The sequence below is a fragment of the Marmota marmota genome, unplaced genomic scaffold, assembly GCF_001458135.2.
Source record: "Marmota marmota marmota unplaced genomic scaffold, marMar, whole genome shotgun sequence".
NCBI lineage: Eukaryota > Metazoa > Chordata > Mammalia > Rodentia > Sciuridae > Marmota > Marmota marmota.
In genome coordinates this window covers 45633256-45655206 of record NW_025999842.1, presented here as the reverse complement: position 1 = coordinate 45655206, position 21951 = coordinate 45633256, and the positions used below count along the sequence as shown (strand labels likewise).

Genomic DNA, 21951 nt, shown 5'->3' with positions numbered 1-21951 from the left:
ATCATAAAGGCTATCTACAACAAGCCCAAAGCCAACATCATACTGAACAAAGAAAAATTGAAAGCATTTCCTCTAAAATTGGGAACAAGACAAGGATATCAACTCTCACCACTCTTATTCAACATAGTTCTTGAAACTCTAGTGAGAATAACCAGGCAAAAGAAGGAGATTAAGGGATATGAATAAGAAAAGAAGTCAAACTGTCTCTGTTTGATGATAATAGGATCCTATACTTAGAAGACCCAAAAGCCCTACCAGAAGATGTCTGTAGAGGAAAAGGATGGGGGGGGGGAGGAGAGAGAGAGAGAGAGAGAGAGAGAGAGAAAGCCAGAAAAAGTCTTTGCAGAACAGGTGACTGGTTAGAATTGTAGGTACTCAGATGACTTAATAATGATAAATAACAACCATTTATTGTCTCCCTAGAACTCTAGAACCAAGGTTATAAAAAATTAATAGTTTTTCAGGTAGTCCAGAGACATTTATGAAGTATCTGTTGCATCGGTCATATGGCAGGCTCTGGAGAGGCTGGCCTGAATGTGGAAGACAGTCCAGTGGGACTGTCATATACTTTTACACCAAGCACTCTGTATATGCAGGTGAAATGTTCAAAGGCTCATCTCCCAGGGCTGGTGGCTGGCTTTGTGGACCAGACACTTGTGTTTGCCACAATGTCAGAGGATGTTCATGAATCATGGGGTATTTTCTTAATGTTCACTTGGAAACAATATATCTAAATAAAAACAGGCCTTTGTTTTTGTGCTGTAGACATTTCTTTAAAGAGCATCCTGGAAAACAGCCAAGGTTTTCCCACTACCTTAAGCACTCCTAATAGGTTAATCCTTGTTCAAATCCCACCACTAATTAGCTCTTGGATTCTTAGATCAGTTATGTAACATCTCTAAACCTGACTTTCTTCCACTGTAAATTAGAGATAAAAATAGTAGCCAACTCCTAGGGTTTTTTTTTTTTTTTGGTGAGCATTTAATGAGATAATCTATGTAAAGTGCTTAGCATGGTGCCTAGCATCTGGTAGATGCTTGTTGTATATTAGCTATTATTATTTTCTCTCAAAGCTATTTACTAAATTCCATAGCTTTTAGCTCTCAAAATAATTCCAAAATGGTATTTTTTTTTTCTTATATCACAGGTCAGCGAGAAATCCTAGCTTTCTTGCATGACTCTGCACTACCAACTCTTACTTGCTCAAACCAGGGGCTGACTTTCCTGTTGGTAATGATTTTCAGAGTGATGTTATCCCTTTTCCAATAAAGTGGGATAATAAACATTTTTTAACCAGTCACCCTGGGCAAAGCACTGCACAGAGTATTCTATAGATAAGAAACTTAAAACTAAAATTATTTTTGTCCATAAGAAGCTTATACTGTATCATGATTAATAAAGTAAATATTTAAGCAACTGTATAGAATTCGTAGTTTTTTTTTTTTTTTTGAAGGACAAGTATTAGCTTTGTCTCATTTAAGCTTTAGATATTCAGAGGGGTAAAAAAAAACCCATAAGATTGCAGTTGTTAGAAAAAGCCTTTGTTAAAAAGCTGTTTTGAGCATTTTGCCCTACTGTTTTCCTTAGTTTTATTTGCAAGCTGGAGCAGGTATTAAAGATGAAGTGTTCTGGTGGGAGCGGTAGCCCAGGGCGCTTGAAGCATAGCTAATTTCAAACCTTGTAATTTAGTTAAATTGAAACATAACTGCATTTAGATGAATGGGCTGCTAGTTTTCCTTCCCAAAGCAAACATGCCAACCTTTCATTACTTCTTGTCTATGCTACAGCTTCTATGGTATTCAGATGGGCTCCTTTACACATAATTGACATGTAGCAGTGTTACTGATTTTCTATTTTGGAAAAAAAGAATTCAGGAAAAATTAAGGATGCTTTCTGTTAAAGTACTGTATCAATCATTTCACATTCTGAAGTGAAAGTGAGAGATTGATTCCCAGGTAACTCAGTTCCTATGGAGGGGCTTTGTACTTGGCTCATGCTTTTACAAACCTGGAGTGAATATGTGACACAGTAGGTCTGATTACAAATACAGTTTATCTTTATTTGGGATCCATGACTTCTATTAAATTTAATTACTTCCCCCGTGGCTTCTATTAAATTTAATTAATTTCCCCTGCAGCTGGCATGGTAGAGGTGCTGCTGCTAAATGAAGGTGATTGCTAATTGAGGGAGTTTTCTGAAAGAGGTTTTACCCTTTCTCTTGTTTATCTGGAAATCACTTATCCAGCCAGACATCTCAGAAGTTTAGTGAGAAGTTTCAGGTTGCAGAGTCCTAGATGAGTTATCACCATTACTGGGAGAAATCTCAACAGATTTTTTTCCCCCTTATGTTCCCTCCTCTCCCGCCTCTTCCCTTTCCATCCTTCCTGTCTTTCTCTTCTGTCTTCATCCCTCAATTAGCATGTCTGTTGGCGATAGGCCACTATTGGATTCTTAGGGAAGAAAACTGGCCCACACTTCACCTGAACAAGATGGAACCTGTTGGTTCTGTCATACATGAGAGTGCCTGGAAACTGTGTCAATTATTGCTCAGTCTCCATAACATAGAAGAGAGGCAAATAATTCAGCATTTTGAACAGTGTATTACCCATCCAACAATCACTATTTGGGAGACTTCCTCAAATTCCAATTAACAATCTTATTGTTATTATGGATTATTGTACTTGGTTCATACACTTTTAATGATAATATAAATTCCAGTATGTACACCTAAAACAAAACCAAAAAAATTCAAAGCATTTCAAAAAAAAAAAAAATCAAGGTTTATAATTGTTCTGTACCCATTGGCACTGCTCTATAGTAAAAGTTGGTAAGATGTTAGGAAGAAGAATGTATGTTGTAATTAGATGAAAATGTACTTAATGCATTTTTTTAAATTCTCAGTCTTTCAATTTCAAGAAAGGAATTCTTATTTTTTGAGCAGCAGTAGGTGCCATAAATTATGTACTCATTGTATGCACACAAGCATGTTTTATAAATATTATATATAATTATATAATATGTATTTTAATATTGTATAAATGTATAGTATATATACATTATTTATCCTAGCAGTCCAATGAGGTATTTTTTACACAAGTGTTAGGGCTCAAGTTCTTCTCTTGCCTGTGTTAAGTGGTAGTATGTGAATTGCACTTGCCCTTGAAAGTGTAGGCTGTGGATTTTGAGGAAATATTATTGTTCTTTGAATGGACAATAAATATTCTTTAGGTGGTAAGCTCTTAAAAAGCTACTTCTCTTGTTTTTCTTGATCTCATTTTCTGGTTTTTCCTCTTACCCTTTTAGATACTCCAACTTTGCTCAAACTGGAAGATCATTATCTTTTACTTGAACTTCAAGTTTTACTTTGATGTCCTTGGTACTTCCTAATGGCCCTGTTCTCTTTATTCCATACTCTTCCCATGATGTTTAGTCTATAGCTACTAGTACCATCTATAAACTCATTCATTAATCTAAGTTTATAACTCCAGTTGTGGCCTCTCTTCTAAGCCTCTTGAGAAAACCAGAGCTAGACAATTGCTGAAGCAATAAAAACAGACTTCATTCAGGGACTATTGCAATAGAGGAAAAGAGACCTCAATGTAGGACTGAACTAAATTCCAAGTACAGCATGAATTTTTAGACAAGGAGGCAGGTGATGGTGGAATCAGTAGATGGCAATTACTAAGAGAAAATATCAAGGTTGAGGGGGGACTTTTTTGTTAAATAGACATAGTAGGATTTTTGCCAATGGCAGACCAGGGCCATCTGAATTCACAGGGGGGGCGTAGTGAGAGATGAAGAATTTTATCAGAGTTAGTGTGGGGCATTCATGTTAAACTGATCAGGAGTATTTTTATTACAATTGGGATATTCTGGTCTGCCAAACTCAGGGGAAATTGAGAAGAAGGCTTACAGTGACCAGCAAAAGTTTCAGTATAGAGAGTGTCTTCACCATATGGCATCATACTGTTTGATGTTCCCAACTACCAGATTAGGAGCCAAAAAAAAACCTCTTTTCTTTATAAAGGTACCCAGCCTCTGGTATTTTCTTATTAGAGCACGAAGACAGTGAATAGACAGTGAACTAAGAGAGTGGTAGAGAAAACATTGATAGTCATCAGCACACCGTCTTTAAATATGCTTAGTCTAAATCATAAATAAACACCAAAGTTTGCTGAAATGATTCTTTATCACACCATCTGCCAGGTACCTGGAGACGGAAGAGATAAGTAAATGAGGGAGGTAGAGTGATGAAGAGAAGTGATGAAGAAAAATTTTAATTCCTAAATTTTACAAAAAAAAATCTTAATTTTTCTTTTAAATTATTCCTCAGAGTTTCCAATTGTCTCTTAACTCATATTGTATTAATGTATTAATGTGTTGGCTATACTAATTAGAACCATGCAGATGCAAGAGTCAATCAGTGAATTGGTTAGACCTTTTCAATGAACCCTTTATGTCCCCTGACTCTGTTTGGTTATAAGCATACATGGGAGATGGACTTACCTTTTTTTTTTTTTTTTTGAGGGGGGGGGACACAATTTTAGTTTGAAGATTTTTTTTTTTATTTTTACCATATATGAGGATGTATTCTCATTCTTTGAAACCGCACCACCATTGTGAGAGATATTTGAGATAGATAGGTTGAAGGACCCAGGGTTAGGAATGAGGAGGTAAGATTTGTGGCCATTGGTGACTAGTTGTCTACAAAGGAGGGCTTATATAGGAGGGGCTCACATTAGTTGGGGTTGTAGGTGGGAGGCCAAGGGACTTGTTATGGACCTTTTTTTGATAGCACAGAAATGTATGTTTGTTTGGAATGTAGTTTACTTAATGTGATTTTGAGAGGAGATGGGGGGGGTTTATTGAACCATCTATCATTGGCCAACTCTGATCCTACCCACATTAAAGAAAGGGAAGAGAATGTACACAGCAAATAATGGTGGGGTAGGGAGCGATAAACAGAATATAGAATAGAAGGAGACAAGCCATGCACAGAAAAATGAGGTGACTGCTAGTAGGGTTAGAACCCTCATAGGTTTACAAAATACATATACGATGGTGTGAGGGGGAAGGGAAGGGGGAAAAAAAAGAGAGAGATAAGTGTCACTGTAGAATGGGTAGACAATAGGGATGGGAGGGGAGGGGAGGGGAGTGGGGGTTAGGAAGGGCAGCAGAATACAACTGCCACTAGGATTGCTGTATGTATACACATGGATGTATAACCAATGTGATCCTGCAATCTGTACACATGGAAAAATGAGAATTCATACCCTATTTGAATCAAATGTATGATATGTCAAGATTATTGTATTGTCTTGAACAACTAATAAAAAAAAAGAAAGAAAGATTCAACCAAAGAATTTCTGCAAGTCAAGTTCACCTGCTCTGTTTATTATTCTGGAGCTTTCTTGTCGTTTTTTTTTTTTTGGTGGTGCTGAGGATTGAACCCAGGGTCTTGTGCATGTGAGGCAAGTACTCTACCAACTGAGCTATAACCCCAGCCCCTATTCTGGAGCTTTTGCATGCTTAAACATTGACAAATACACATCTCTGTTCAGAATTGGAAGGAATATATGAAATGCTTTGAGAACATGTCCACTAGTATCCATTTTTACTTGGTTTTAGTCAATATTCAGAAAGTACCTGAAATCTGATTTTGCTGACAATGTGGGTGGTCTGGCTTTGGCAGTGAGGTCTCTGAAATTTTTATTATGCTTGTTCTTTAGATGTGGTACTTATTGGAGCTGCTGAGTGTTGGTGTTAGCTATGGTTTCTTCTACCTTTCTAGACTTTCTTTTATGATGTACTATTTTAGGGTGATCGTATGGGCTATTTGTACTTTCCTAATTTTTTCTTATTACTATAATGGTGAATAAAATCAGCTTTCTAGTTTTCACATGTAACTACTCTCTCTATTCACTTCAATTACTTATTTTGTGCTTGCTTTTTAGGGGACCAATTTTAGTGAATCCATCTTTCTAATCCTTTTTTGGGAACTGACTGCATTATACCTTTGTTATTTTCATCAAAGATAGAGATTATGTAGATTAGCCTTTTTTTTCTGGGCCATCTGGAGAAGAAACAAGAACACAGGGCCGTGATATAAGGGATGGAGGACTGACCTCTCAGAGGAACTTTCAGTGTGAGCTCTGGGCCTCCCTGACACAGAAATGCTGCCTCTCAGTTGGCTTAATTTTCTAATGTTTCATTTTCCTATTTATAAGAAACACGTAGGCCAGGCTGACCTAGCCCTTTGTTGATTACTTTTGCCCAATAATGTGTTCTCCCCACTGCCTAAAGTTTTCATTTCGCATTTTCTTGTTATCTGAACTAGAACCACTTAAGGGCTAATTTAGGTGATTAAGATTCTTTAAAAAATCATCAAATGGTTTTTGCAGGTTTAAGTGGCTGCCCCAAATTCATACTACGGTTAATATATGAAGAAACTATTCACAGAAAGGGAATATAAACATTTAAACAGATGAGAAAAATACTCAATTATCTTTATAAAAAGAGGTGCAAATTGAAATTATAGAGAAGTGTCATTTTCTCCTACCTATCAGTTTGGTAAATATTAGGAAATTTGATAATGTTCTTTGCTAGCAGAGGTTTTGGAAACGGGCAGTCTCACATGCTGGTGCTTGGAGTGTAAGTTGGTGCATACACTATAGAGGACAATTTAGCAATGTCCATCAAATATTGATGGGTGTATTCAATAACACCTCCCCTGGGAATTTATTCAAAATATCTACATACGAAATGTTCATTGCACTGTTATTTTTAATAGCAAAAGATTGAATTACTTAAATCAATTATTGTCCATTCATCCAGTAGAGAACTTTACAGCTGTTAAAAAATTTAGAATAATGAGGTAGTTTCTTATGTACTTATCTAGAAAGGTCAAGACATTTTATTAAAGGTTTTTATGAAAGGTATCTGACAGGATGTATCGTGTGCTACCTCCTATAAAATAGGAGAGTGGATAAGAAGGTATATTCCCACTTCTTTGTTGATATACATATTTATACAAAGGAAGAAGATAGGGACAGAGGTTTATTTAGGAAAGTATGTCCATATTCAGGGGAGCATGGGCACAGTCTCGAGAGAGATGTCTTTTGGGGTAAAGCAAGGAATACCCATTAATGAGAGAATCTGGTCCAGCTTGAGAATGAATGATGCATTTCAGGGGTTCTCAAAAACTTTTAAAGGAAACTTGGTGAGGGTGAATATGGAAGGTATTCAGATTACATAGATGTGAATAGTTGTACATTTAAAAAATATTTCATTTAAAAATATGGACACTAAGAGTGATATCTGTCCCAAGATCTCAAGATGGTTTCTGGTGGTTGGTCTATCTTAGGATCCTCATACCATGTGGTCTGTATTATCTGATCAGTAGATAGTGCTGGAAAGACACCTACATTATAGGTTTCTCAAAATATCATGTCTCATCTTAAGTGATTTTTTGGGGGGTTAATTAATAGTGTACAGGTAGATTTATAGATTTTCCAGGAATTTGGGAGTAACTGGCCTGGGAAATAGACTGGTTTAGAGTGACAGGCCTGGGAAACTTCTAGAAAATCTTATTTCCTTGTCCTTACTTTATGACTCTTTTCTATTTCTTATATCCCATCTCAGTGTGAAGTTGACTTTGTTACACTTTTACCTTCTTAATACTCATTTGAAATAAAGGGGGGGGGGATTTATGATTGGGAGGATAGAAGGAAATGAGCAACTGCAGAACACGTAGGTGAGGCAGGATCCAACAGAGAGCCAACATGGGGACAGGGTGGACACCTTGAGAGGTAGGAAATTAGGTATTAGGAGTTTTGCAAGAAAACAGATAAAGGGATGCCAAAGGCTACTTTAACCTACTTTGAAATTTTACCTGCAACCACTGATTCTAAGCAAAGCTAATGGCAGGATGGGATATTCTTAATTCATTCTCTTGTGTTTTGTGTGAGTCAGAAGTTAAATCATAATCAAAATGAGAATGTAAAGTCAGGCGTTGAACTCACAGATGATTGAGGTGTATTATAGGCCAAATATATTTAATTATCTTCTATGAGAACATTACTCATATTTAGATGTCTGTAACTACTTGCAACTAACTGCATTTTCATTTTCAGTGAAATAATTCTCAAACTTTTGGAAGACTAATTAGGAACAGCATGTAATCTTTCACAGGGTTATCGACCCTGTCATTCATGATAATCATGAGCTTTACCTTTGTCATTTGGCCTGTTTTCTTGATACTTTCTCTTTACACTATAGCACAGATTTTAGAATTCTAAAATCAAAGTGGAAATTATGAATAAAGTGTTCTGTTATTATAAAAAACCTGCCATAATTCTTTCATGGTTCAATTAGCCTTATGTGTGAAGGAGATTGTTTCAAATTACATCAGTATGAATATATGTACATTTTTCTTAAAAAATAAATGGACAACTGATGTTGGTCAGACTTTGTGCTTGGCTCTGGGGATTTAGTGGTGGGTGAATCCAAGTTTCTGTTTCCATAATAGTTTAGTCTTTTAGATACAGGTATTATGTTGTCCATTTATTACCCCATCCCACATTAACTGCATTGTAAAATACTATGAAATAGGAGGGAAAGTGGAAAATGCATGATTGTTCTCTTACTGTTTCTCCCTTCTAAACATCCACTTCTTATTTTGTAAAGATCTTTGACCATTTTGTGGAATCTTGATCTAAGAAATTTTCCTATTTTTTTTTTTTTAACAGCAATTTCTTGGTTATTGGAAAGTTGTTTGTAAGCACGTTGCAGTGTGCCCTTGGGATCAGAAATGCAGCATTGTATAATGGAAGCAAAATAAATTTGGAGTTTGGGTTGGAATACAGACCCATCATTAAATAGTTACATTGTAATATTTAGGTTATGTTTTTCTTTGAACTTCAGTTTCAAGGGGAAAGCAGATGCTACCTCCAAGTCAGTGCAGGGATTAGAGGTATCTATTGTGTGCCTGGCACACTAGGAGCTTGGTAAATGCTAACCATTATTAGGTGATGAATTTAGAAGCAACTATTGAGGAGGACTTTAGTGGTGTACTTGTATTTGGCAGCGTGTTCAAGTTTCCATCTTGGAGTAAACTCCTTTGTCTTTGGGCTTTTTGCAGCCTCACTTGGCACCTGGGGCAGCCCTAGTTGACTCTTCATATGACTTTGTAAGTTGATACTGCATTGCATTTGAGGTGGGTAATGGCCCTTTGATTTGATCCCTAAATCAAAGGAGGTAAGATGAAGGCAGATGAAGAGAGCTAGAAGTAGTTAGTTGGACAGAAGTAAAGAGATGAATGTGGGCGTGCTCTCTCCTCTCCCTTCCCTGCCTGTGGCAAGCAGCCAGCTGTTTCCTTAATTCAAGCTTCTGTGTGCCCTGGCAGTGATAAAGCACATTCTTCTTAGAGAAATCCCTGCTGGCAATTGCATTTCAAAGAAGAAACATATAGTTGAAGAATTATTATGGTTCTACTGTTAATCTGTGTATAGGAGTGCAGTAGGTGGTGCGAGCAGCCGGGGATTGGCATCCATTCAGAAGCAGCGTGCCAAATCTGCACTTATCTCCTCACTGTGAGCAGAGGTGGACGAGTCAGTGGGGGTCAGCCACACACAGCCACTCTTTCAGAACCTCCTGGGATGTTAGGAGCTTTAATCCAGAGAATCATCCCTAACATATTCCTTTTTTGAACCCTGGTTGCCTAGGAATAGCCACACTTTCTGGGCAAAGGTGGGAGCTGCTTATGTTCTACTTATTTGCTGTCTGTGTTCATTTGGTATATACTGTTGTCCTGTTCAGAGTCTCTCCATCCTCTCAGGGATCACCTCTGCCTGACTGTTACTTTTGGTGGTGCTTTTATTATTTCTCTGCTTGCTGCACATTTAATATTATCTCATTCTGTTCTAACAAGGACATCTTTATCTTCATTCTGTTCTCTCTTCCTGTCCTTAGCTTAATTGTCACCAAAACTGTAGCCAAAATGATGGCTCCTCTGGAGTCTGCCCGTGATTTAAAATAATTTTATTTATGTGTATTTTCTGTTGTAAGAACACTTGTCTCAGCAAATTAACAATTTTTTGAGTGCCCAGTACACTATTGTTAACCACAGGCAGCACAGTGTTGGAAAGCCCATCTCTAGAATTTATTCATTTTGCATAACTGAAACTTCATGCCCATTTGTTTTAGTTTGTTTTTTCATTGCAGTCATCCAAAGGTGTGACAAGAACAATTTTAGTGGAGGAAAAGTTTATTTGGGGGTTCATGATTTTGGAGGTCTCATTCCATAGATGCCTGGCTCCATTACTCAGGGCCCAAGGTGAAGCAGAACATCATGGCAGAAGAGTATAATGGAGAAAAGCAGCTCAGACCATGATGACCGGGAAGCAGAGAGAGTTCCACTGAGCAAAGACAAAATATTTATCTCAAAGGCACATTCCCAGTGATCCACCTCCAGCCACATCTTACCTGTCTTCAGTTACCACTCAGTTAATCCCTATCAGGGGATTAAATCACTGATTGGATTAAGGCTCTCATAACCCAATCATTTCACCTTTAAATCTTCTTGCATTGTCTCATCCATGAGCTTTGGGAAGATACTGCACATCTAAACCATACCACCATTGAACAATTACTACTATTTCTCCTGTTTCCAGAGCCTCGCAACCACCATTCTATTTTCTGTTTTTTGGTTTTTTTTTTCCCCCCTGAGTTTGATGGTTTTATATAGCCTGTAAGAGGAGTCAGGCTGGTTACTCAGTTACTAAGGAAAGGTAAACACTGCCTGGGTTTAATCCTCTTCCTTCCTGGTGATCTGGGCCAGTGACCTTGTACTATATGACTTTGCTCCCTACAAAATGACAGGCAAAATAAAATACTGCATGTAAAATTCTCAGCATATCATTTTATGTGGAAAAATCACTCAGTGATTATTAGCTTTTATTATTTAGCTGACAGTGTGCCTGTTCATTTAGGTGCCATAAATAATCTCAATTGATGAAATTAGTGTCAGTATATGCTCCAAGCATGGAAAAGAAAAGTTGTTTTAAAGAAAGTAGCTTTACATCAATTTCTAAAGTAAGTGAAATATGTTGAAAATTGTCTTTAGAAACTTCATGTGCTTCAAAATATTCCTCCTCCTCAAAAATTTGAAATCATCTTTTTCTCTAAGTTCTAGCACATGAAATATATTTGGTTTTTAAAAATTTTTTTAAATTTTTTATTGTTGGTTGTTCAAAACATTACATAGTTCTTGATATATCATATTTCACACTTTGATTCAAGTGGGTTATGAAATGAAATATATTTGTAAGAGATTTCTTTAGTTGGATCATTTTGCTGTTTTAATTGTGAGTATTGGTATTTTATTATTTTGTCACTTTTCCTATTAAACTGTGCTTTAAAACTGAATTTAAAGCCTGACAGTCTTTGGGGAGTTAACCTAGGAAATGTAACATTGTTCAAAATGATGATTTGGAAAAATGTTGATTGAGACCCCAAGAACAACTTGCAAATCATCTTTTTTGAATAAAAAAGGGAGTTGGGTTTTATTTATTATTATTATTCCCATATCCTTTGCTCAAAACTTCTAAAGTATAATTTGTGAGTCTTTAAAACTTCTGAAGTATAATTCCTGCCATTCTTTGTACATTAATTTTTTCCATTTTGGCCAGTTGACTGGAGTGTCTCTTCTTAAAGTGCAGCCATTCATGATGCCAAGATGTTTATCACTGGTATGTTTTGATATCTCAGTTTTTATTAGAATGCTTTTGACAACTAGAAAGCATGCAACTGGCTTTCATTATAATTTCTGAATACTGGTTTTTCAAAAAATTTCTGTTTGGCTTCACACAGTGACTGAGTCACAGTGATATAGGAGGTTTTTACCCCTTCACAAACAGCCCTGCCTATTCTCTGCCCTTATTCATCTGCACTTTGTGACTTGTCCCTTAAGATCAGTCTCTAATGGTGGTCAGTATTTCTCTTTGAAGTAACAGACACAAAACTGCTTTAAAATCACCTACCAACAAGATAGAAAACCATCATTTTCTTCCACTTTCATCAATGACCCAGACTGTTTTTTAAGACTCTTGGTCTTTGCCCAGTCTTTTCCTGGGAGCTGTAGTAAATTCAGATCTAAGCTACTGGCTATATTGAGATCAATTTCACATCAAGATAATAACTTTTAGTAACAAATCCCTACTATTACCAATAGTAATATTACCATGATATACCACGAAACACTTCAAATCGAACAGTTTCATCCTCAAAAGACCAATTAGTTTAATTGCACATTTGTGTGACTCTTAATATGAGACCCTGTTAGGATGTCCATTGCAAACTAAGCTTTTGGAAATTTTGAGTTTGTGAAATTGTTCTAAATGACGGTAGAAAGTATTGAGACAATCTCAAGCATAGGTATTTTCTTGATTTTTTATCATAAAGTTAACAGATAGTGGAGGCTTCCTTATAAGGCCTATTTTTAAGTTCCTTTCTTGGAGTGAAAATAGTCCCATTTATTTTGGAATGGGCCAGCATCAGAGAGTCCAGTAGTTTACTTTTGAGTTATTGGGTGTATTTTTAAACTACTTACATTTATTGAGTTCCTTAAGTGCCTGACATGCTCCCAAGAATATATGGGGCAAGTTCTAGGACTGACTCATGGTAAATCAATGAATTTAGATCTCAGGAGGGTAAGTTTGTTCAAGGTCATACAGCTACCAAGTGGTGGGATTTGCTCTTCTGTTGCTCACATTATGTTTTCTTTCCTTGTTTGTGTACAACTTTCCAAAAAAGCTGAAAGGAAGATTCAGAAGTATCTGCTTATGCTGTATCATGAGTCCTTTTCAAATGGAGCAAAATCCTTTTTTTTTAGGAAAGTTCCATGTGCCATTTGACTATCTGTGGCTGGTTTACTCAGGAGAAAAAGCCACAATCATGTAATTGTGCTCAGAGACTTTGGTTTTTAGTACATTCATCTGCCTCCTCCAAGAGATTGTGAACTGTCCCAGAGAGGAAATCATGTTTTTGCTTCAATTCACCTGGGCTGTTTTGGAAGCCAATCTGTCATCTTCCTGTGGGGGGTAATTTTACCCTTGTCTAAATGAGTGAGTTTGTCAGCTGCTATATGCTAATGATCAAGTGTCAGCCTAAGACATCTCTGAGTTGTGATGGGGGTGGCTTAACAAAAAACCATTCAAACTAAAGATGTCTCCTGTCTTTTCTATGTGCTTTACACAATGTCATTACAAAATCAGAAGATAATTAAAATGATATACCTGGATTAAGGAAAGAATTTAAACTAAGGTAATAATAAAAGTTCATAATAAAAATATAAAAGTAAAAGTAAAAATATAAAGTACATTGAGTTGGATATGCGTATATATATATATATATATATATATATATATATATATCCGTATGTATTTGTGAACACAACATACCTATGTAGTAGAGGTAACATGCTTTTCTTGTGCTTCATACCTGCGCTCAAAATGCTCAACTGAGCCCTTCGCAAGAATATTAACACTTTCAAAATCTTGAATTAATGTCTCACGTAAGATAGATTCATCTTGAGATCCACAAAGAGACATGAGGCATATAGTTTTATAAGGTTCACAGCGGGGCTGATAATTTTAATGGTTTGTAATGGTTCTAAATGGGTCTAGAATTTCATATAAAGCAAGATTGTGAAAGCCCATTACTACATAACTGTAAGTGGAAGAGTTTTATGATAATAACTTGCATGTGTTTAGCCCTTTATTTCTTAAGAATTGTTCTCAATTACATTATTGCATTTGCAAATACACCAAAGGTGTACTTTGATTTATATATCATAATAGTAATTTCTAAGAAGTTTAATTTATATCAGCTTTTTTAAATTAAAAAACTGAATTATATTTAAATTGTATTTCTAGATTCATCTAATAAGTTATCACCATCTATCTTTTTAGTAAGTTAGTAGCAGTGTTTATCAGAAAGATTTCAAAATTTCTATTTTGAGCCTATCAAAACAAAAGTACTTTCAGAAACAGTAGCTATAAAGGTGGTAATCTGTGGTAGTTTTTAAAAATTTTAACAAATTGTCCTAGAAATCCATCAGAAGTTGTTTTCAAAAATTCCTTTCCTTCCTTTTATCCTTTCTTTCTTTTTCCACTGGAGAAAAAAATATATATAATACTACATCTTTTGATTTTTTTCTAAAAGGTTGGAGGGAGGGGTAGAGCACAGTACATTTTCCATGAAATGTAAGTTTGGCATGGTAGGTCTGCCTTGACCTGAAGCCAAGTCTTAATCATCTCTCTGTCCTGGCTTTACATGTGGTAGGTTTTATGTTAGGTTTCTGTGATTAGAAGGATATCTCATGTTAATCTTTTAATGTATTCTATTTACTTAATGAAGTTTTATCAGAAACTGTTGCTTCATTAAAAAAGGAAAAAAAAAAAAGAGGAAGAAAGAAAGAAATAAGCAATTAAATCCTGTGGAATGCTTGAATATTTGGTGCTTTAACAGGAACATTTCTTCATCCTTTCCAGTTCACAGGAAGTTTGCCCTAGCAGAAACAGCATTCCATTTCAGTTGATATGCTCTTTACATTATTTGTGGCATCTGCTAAGTGCTAAAGCATATTTTGAAAAAGTGATTTCATTCTAACCCCTCCACAGGACCACTAGTCAGGCAGGATAGCTTGGAATGTCGTATTTATTAAATAAGTCAGTTTTTCTAACTTCTCACAAAGATTCTTTGTATTCTTCTTAAAATGTTTTGGATAACATAGGTGCTTGTGGTTTAAAGTCTACATATTTATTTAAAATTCATAGAAAACTGGAAAACATTCTCAGCATAATATGAAGTCTTCCTATTTGCCTCATGAGTATTTAAAAAAGCACAAGATCAATAAAGGTTCATTTAAGTATTTATGTGTGTGTGGGGGAGAGTGGGGTAGTCACTGGGGACGAAATGCTCAGTTTGTATTTGTTCTTTCTGGAAGGCGGTGGGTGTGCTTGGGTCCTGGCCTCAGCTGACCCAGGTATTCCTGGTGTCACACAAGCTAGACTTCAGAGGCATTTGCCAAATTAGTGTCTCCTTTTTTTTTTTCCCTGACATGGCCTCCATTGTCTTTTTGTCATGGCAAATTCCTGCTTATATCCCAAAATCATATCTAAAAGTCTCCTCTTTTCGATTTTCCTTCTTTGTTGTTGTTGTTTTTTCCCAGAACACTTAATCTCTTTTGCATGTGTGTTTTATATATTCTCATGGCACCGAATAACGTGTTGCATTAGTTCTTTGTCCTAACTTTTCTGCTATTATAGATATTGAACACCTTTTAGTCATCTTTCTATACTCTCTGAATTTAATGGACACCCAGTAAATACTTCAAGAATCAAATTAGGTCAAACAGAGCAATTTGGAGAGAGAACTAACATGTGTTGGTCTCTTAACATTTTAATTCAGTGCTCATATAATCTTTCAAATAATCTTGGATGAGAGAAGGTATGAACTCTATTTTACAGATGAGGAAACTAAAACTTAAAAAGGGCAAAACTAGTCTTTCTCTATATAATATAAAGTCTTCCTATTTAAAAAAGCACAAGATCAATAAAGGTTCATTTAAGTATTTATGTGTGTGTGTGGGGGGAGGGGAGTGGGATAGTCACTGGCTGTCTTGTCATAACAGTATTAAATTGTTTCCTGAGACTGAATTTCCATTATTTTACAGTTTTTTTTTTTTCAATTGTGACTAAGCTTTTTGGTAAAGTCTACCATTTTTAAATCTAAGTTTCTTCCCATGAATTGCTCATATGATGTAAAAACCTCAATTTTAACCACATCCATCCAGGTGTCCTGTATTATTTCTACATGTAATATTTTCTGTTGTCACAATCATGGTAAAATATTGTATAAACTATCAAAGTTTATCTGATCTTTTAAGAAATACAATTTCATACCTAAGAAAATTAAAACAAAAAACACCTATGATTTAAAAGAAACTTCATAGCATTGGTGATTATACAAACATATCACAGTGGATATTTTGAGTATATTTGATCTTTATTATTGTAAGTCTCTCAAGGCAGAAGTTGTCTAATTAATAATGCAGACCTCATTAAGCAGAGCAAGTTTACAATCTGAATCAGTAAGGCAAACTTCTAGAAGAACCTCTCTGATTTTTTTTTTCTTTTTAAACAGAGATGTTCCTGCTACTGTGTCTTAGCACTAGAAAGCACTGGAGTAAATTTTAAAGGGATATGCATTTTGTAGATGACATGATGGGGATGTTTTCAGCTGTCAAAATTTATGTTGCTGTCACTTTGACAGTGGCTTTATTACCTTTGTTTCATTGCAGTCTGGCCATGCTGTTAAAAATAGAGTTGTGTGTCTTATTTCCAGATTGTTGCTATTTTTTTAATTAATAGGACAAAATTGGTAAGTATGGATCTTGATTGTTATCAAGAAGCCAAGATGTTTTTGGTATTGGTGGTTAGTTCATTTGCTTGGAATAATGTAATGGTCAACTTCGGATCATAGGTTTATCCCTTAGATGACCACAATTTTAGTCTCTCTTGGTACATGTTTGATATACCTCCTATTTACTCTGTCACCAGGGAGGGGGTAACAAGGCTATAAATGAGGGACAGGACAAATTAATTATTCACTTTGAGAAAGCAACTCAAATACAGACCTTATGACCATATCACTGTAAACATTTTCAGTTAGAAGGTACTTAGAACAACCTTTTCTGCCTCTTTTTTTATTTTTTATTTTTTATTTTTTTTAATATATATGTGGAAATGCCTCTTGCCTTCAATCACACCTTCCTAGTAGTACAAGCTGAACTGAAGACCTTAAATTATCTTCAGGAATGCACTGTAATCAGACAATTGAAATGATCTAATTAGATAACTGAAATTCATTCTGGATGTCCTACTTGTTTGTTGGTTAATTAGTTAACTTGCTATTGATCTTGAAGTCAAATCATATTGCCAAGTTTTGGTAACAAATGTTCATTATGAAGTGAAAAGTCAATCTCAAATCCCCTGTTTTATTTACTTAAATGTTATTCCTGCATTTCAAAGTTCATACTCAATGTTTGCTTGCCTGCAATGCCTCATAACCACCAATTTTTTCACTAGCATCCTTTTTTCTGTTATTCTAGCTTCTCAGGAAGGTATCCTTTCTAGCCCTCCCTGTTCCATTCTCAGGTCCGTCTGCTATTGCTTGTGAAGTGTAAACTTCCATGAACATTTCTTTGTCCTGTTACAATCCTAGTTTTCGTATTGATGAACATGTTTAGGTGGGTATAATTTTTTTTTCTCTGAGTCTAGGGGTACAATGATCAATATTGGGTAGTCCTGCCCTAAAATTTTGAGCATCTAATACTTCAATTGAAGAACAGACTCGGTCTTAGCTATGAGCAAATGAATCTGTTGTATCCTTAGGTAGAGGATTCATCATTCCAGTGTCCACAGATTCTTGTTTTTTTATTTTACTGCATATGGAAATAACAATGCCAAGAGTTTTGTGTCACATGGTCTTACTAGCTGATGGCTATGATTAGTACAGGGTGTGGGGATGTTGGATGGAGGGAAAAGTTTAGGAGAAGGGACTGATTCTGATGGGGTAGTCATCCAGGAATTGACAAAGTTCCACTTTACTTTGTGGAGCACAAAGGTTATAACTAGACTTATTAAATCTACTTAATGAATCTATAAATGTCTAAATCAAATCATGGAAGTGTGAAACATGTTCAAATTTTATACTGTCTACTTTCTATAGGACATACTTAACTCATTTAGGGAGGAGCACAGACATCATTGCTTTCCAGTATCTTGACACATCTTCAGATTGTCAGTAATAGCAAGAAATGTGCTTGTTGATAGGCATCATTCTCACCTTGAACTTAACTGTGTAATATTTTTTAGATGCCTTTCATAGAAGACATGCAGAAATGCACAGGGGCTTAGAGTATGGTTTCTGCAGTCAGACTGCTGGGGTGAAGATCCTATCATTCATTACCAGCTGGGCAAACTCTGATAAATTATGTAATACCCTTTAGGTTTTCTTACTTGTGGAGGTGAGAAAAGTACTTTTCTTAATAGTGCTGTCTTTCTAGCATTGTTGTGAGCATGAACTGAGATCAAGCACTTGAAGTACATAAACACTCTCAGGCACATAGTAAGTGGTAGCAAATGTTCGGTGTTATTGTTATGATTGTTATTTTATTTATTCTGGTGATGTTGAGGATTGAACCCAGGGCCTCACACATAACTCTGCCAGAGAGCTACACACTCCAGCCCCTATTCCTATTATTATTAATTATTAATACAATAATTAATAATGTAATAATAAATATAATAATATATAAAGACCATAGACTTTCACCTTTCTGGTGTTTTCTGTTTTCAAAGGACAGTGTGTACCTCACCAGGTGTAGTCTTGTTTAGGTAAAAGATTCCTTTATGGAAAGGTGGAAATTAATACCAAGAAAAGTCATGGCTCTGAAATCTCATGTGTGTATCAGCATATTAAAAAAGACAAAATATTTTCTTGACACTTCTTATGGTAAGAACATTGTATATTTACTTTTAGGTAAATTAAGAAAATAATGACTCAATAGGTTATTTTGTGCAAGAACGTTTTTCTTTTGTTTTCACCTCTTCTCCCCAAACCATAGGTTATGAAATGACAAGACAAAAATGACAGAATGTTCAGTAAAGCTTTAAAACTACAACCTTTTCTTCTGAAAGTGTTAGATTTTGTTCCCATATGATTTCAGAGACATGGTGAATGTTGGGAGTGCTGGCACTTTTTATTCCTTTTTTTTTTTCAAAGCAAAAAGCATTTGAAGAAGCTTGGTGTGTGATAGGGGTTACAGGGAGTTACAAGATGTTATAAGGATCAGGATACATTTGAATTTTTCACTGAAGAAATAACTAAAGCCCCTCTCTTGGATGCTGAGAAGAATAAAAAGATGAACAAATTCCAGTTGCAGTTTTCAAGAGGATTATACAGATTGGATAAAAACAAAACCCAGAAAAATAGTTTCAATAGTAAGTAGAAAGTGGTAGACACTTAAACAACAACAAAAAAAAAGGTGAGATTAGTGTTCTCTGGAAAATGTTACTCCTAGCTTGGGACCTCAGAAGGAGCTTTTAAAATGAACTGATATTTGAACTTGGCCTTGAACAAAAGTAGAATTGATAAATTCTGATACACATTGGAGGTCATGAGGGGGAAATGCATCTCAACAAAAATATTGGAATGTATAAGGACCCATGGCAGGAATCAGAGGAGTAATTATGGGAAGCACTAAGTCATAGTTTATTTCTCTGAGAATGCTAGTCCCAAGAGATAACATGCACAGAAGGTTTCTATGGTGAAATTAGTTTTGGAAACTGGAGGATTTCAAACACAAGGCATTTAGATTCTGAGAAGTTTCCTAGAAAAAAAATGTATTTAGTGCTGTTTATATTAGCTTATTTAATTGTGAAACTTTTTAAAAATAAAATAAATAAAAACGCTATGAAACAGTTTCTTTCAGATACTTAATGGGAAATGTTGGTTTGTAAAGGTTTGGTTGAAATAAAGTGGTAGAAGATCTGAATACCAGAATGAAGAATTTGTAGATGTTTATGTGGACATTTTCTAATGTGGACAAGTCATGAGCCAATCTTCAGACTGTGTATGAGGTGATGTTCATTGAAGACTGGGAAGAGATTTGTGGAAGACATTCAGTAATGAGCCTTTTCCAGAATACTGAGCTTGAGATAATAAGATCTAATTGGTGAGTGTGGTGGTAATAGGAAGAAAGTTTTGAAAGAAAGGGATCTAATAGGAGCAGTATGAGCAGTTCTTTGATGGTGGTTGTGTATAGATAATATATATATTTAAAAAAAATTATAAAACACCCTCTCCCAATTTTTAACACCTCTGAAGTCAGGAAGTATCTTAGTATTTAGTCATTCTTAATAATTAGCATCTTTAGTCTTACTGGTACTTAAACATTAGATTTATTGTAATACCGTTGTTGTCAAGGATATTTTCGAGTTAAAGAATACAGTAGCCTGAGAGTAACCTGGGCCTAAGCACATTTAAGAGTAGGATGTTCTGTATTGCTTTCCTGGAGAGAGGTGCCCCTGGATATATATTCTCCAGGTTTTGGACCAAAGGAAATGCTGATTTTATTCAGAGAATAAGAGTGACTGAACATTGGAACCAGGAGTCCCTCATGAATTTTGCAGGTGACTTTTGATATGTCTCACTCACTGGCTTCATTTTATCCAGTTGTAAATAGCATATCTTAAAAACCTGTTTTGTTGAGAGGTGTGGGCCTTACTCTTGATCTTCTAACTACTAACTTGAGGAGATGAGCAGTCCTAAACTTTCTTTCTCAGAATGACATTGCAGTGTCTGCCATTGTTTCTCTGCAATAGATCTTTGTCATATAGTTCTAAAAATGATTATTTTTGCACTAAAGCATTTTATATGCTATAGTTTTCTTAAGAGTCATTTTATTACTTTAAATAAAAAGTACACTTAAATTGGTAAGTGTTTATTAGCATACATTCTACATTTATGGTCTAAAGAATTTAAAACATTTATTAAATAGAAAATACCAAAAAATAAAAATAAAGCCCTCCCCCAAACAGAAATATCAATTCAATACAGTTTTTATTAAAAGGTATAGAGTTTATTCACTACAGAATTATTATATTGCTCTGGAATTTATTGTTTGACTCTCTGACTACATGAATGTCATGAAACTAATGGTCCTATTTTTTTCCTTCTCAACAAAAATTCCCAGAAACTTGTCTGTTATGGTTTGATAAGAGTTTAATCATGTTATGAAATGTTAAGCTTTTTTATTTTTCTTTTGCATTTTTAGATTGATAATGTTCCTAGATCATGAGAGGAGTCTGAAAATGTTTTTTCCTACATCGTTAATCACAGTGATTATATTACTAACCAGTGGTCAGATCGAATATAAAGAACAAGAGAAAATAAGTCACAAATGATTGCCTCTTTTTAAATCAGAAAAGTTGGATTTCTCAATTTTTTTTTCCAGCCAAGCAGATTAATTTTATGTTAGGTAATCAGAAGAGACCAGACTCAAGTTGACTCATGAAGAGATTTTATTCCAAGAGAGCTAAACCTGTTTTAAGATGAGATTAGAGAACAAAGAGTTATAATTTTGAAAATTTTAGTTGTAGTATAGTATTATGCCACTGACTGACCAGGTTATAATGCTGAGCACTTCAGCTTCTTAATCTTTCTTTTAAAAATATTTCCAAACAGCAGAAATCCTCAGTTGTTTATTTATTTATTTTTCAAATGAAAAACATCTGTGAAATGCCTAAAATTATTTTGAGTTCTTTGGGAACAAAAGCATTCTTCCATGCTACAACAAATGGGACCAATAATGTGATAGTTAAGAATCTTTTGATTATATAGACAGAGATCTGACTGTTAGAAAGAGGAAATGGAATATATCAGAAAGATACATGGGGATTTGATGGAGTCCAAAGAAGACATTATCAATAAACAACTCTGCCTGGGAAGGTCAGGGAAGCATTGGCCTCTGGAATAACCCCATTTGGGGCACAGAGCCCAGTACCTTCTTCCCCTCATCTTCCCAGCCTGCATTTCTCTGTGAGCTGCCTTCATTTTTCTTTGAGTTACATCCATTTTCTCTTTCAGTAGTAGTATGGACATTGAGAATTTTGTAGTGATTTAGATCTTTCACAGAAAAACAAAAGAGTTATATTTGTTGGGAAAAGGTGGGGAAAGAGTGGATTTTTTAATGTTAGAGGGATTATAAAGAATCAAAATCAGTTTATACATGCCCCTGCAATTGTGCACACACACCCAAGAAATACAGTGTTAAATTTGTACCTTAAATACCTGATTAAAAATGTGTACATAGGGAAAAAGCATCAT

General features: G+C 35.3%; 1 protein-coding gene and 1 long non-coding RNA gene across 20 annotated transcripts in view; both read left to right on the top strand.

Moving 5' to 3' along the window:
* The window catches only part of Ptprk (protein tyrosine phosphatase receptor type K), a 536216-nt gene that overhangs the window by 77083 nt on the left and 437182 nt on the right, over positions 1-21951 (top strand). The gene's annotated exons all lie outside the window — the stretch shown is intronic.
* Positions 5220-21805, top strand: LOC125615071. The gene is made up of 3 exons (XR_007345622.1): positions 5220-7380; positions 7546-9088; positions 21792-21805. It is a non-coding gene; the product is annotated as an uncharacterized LOC125615071 (long non-coding RNA).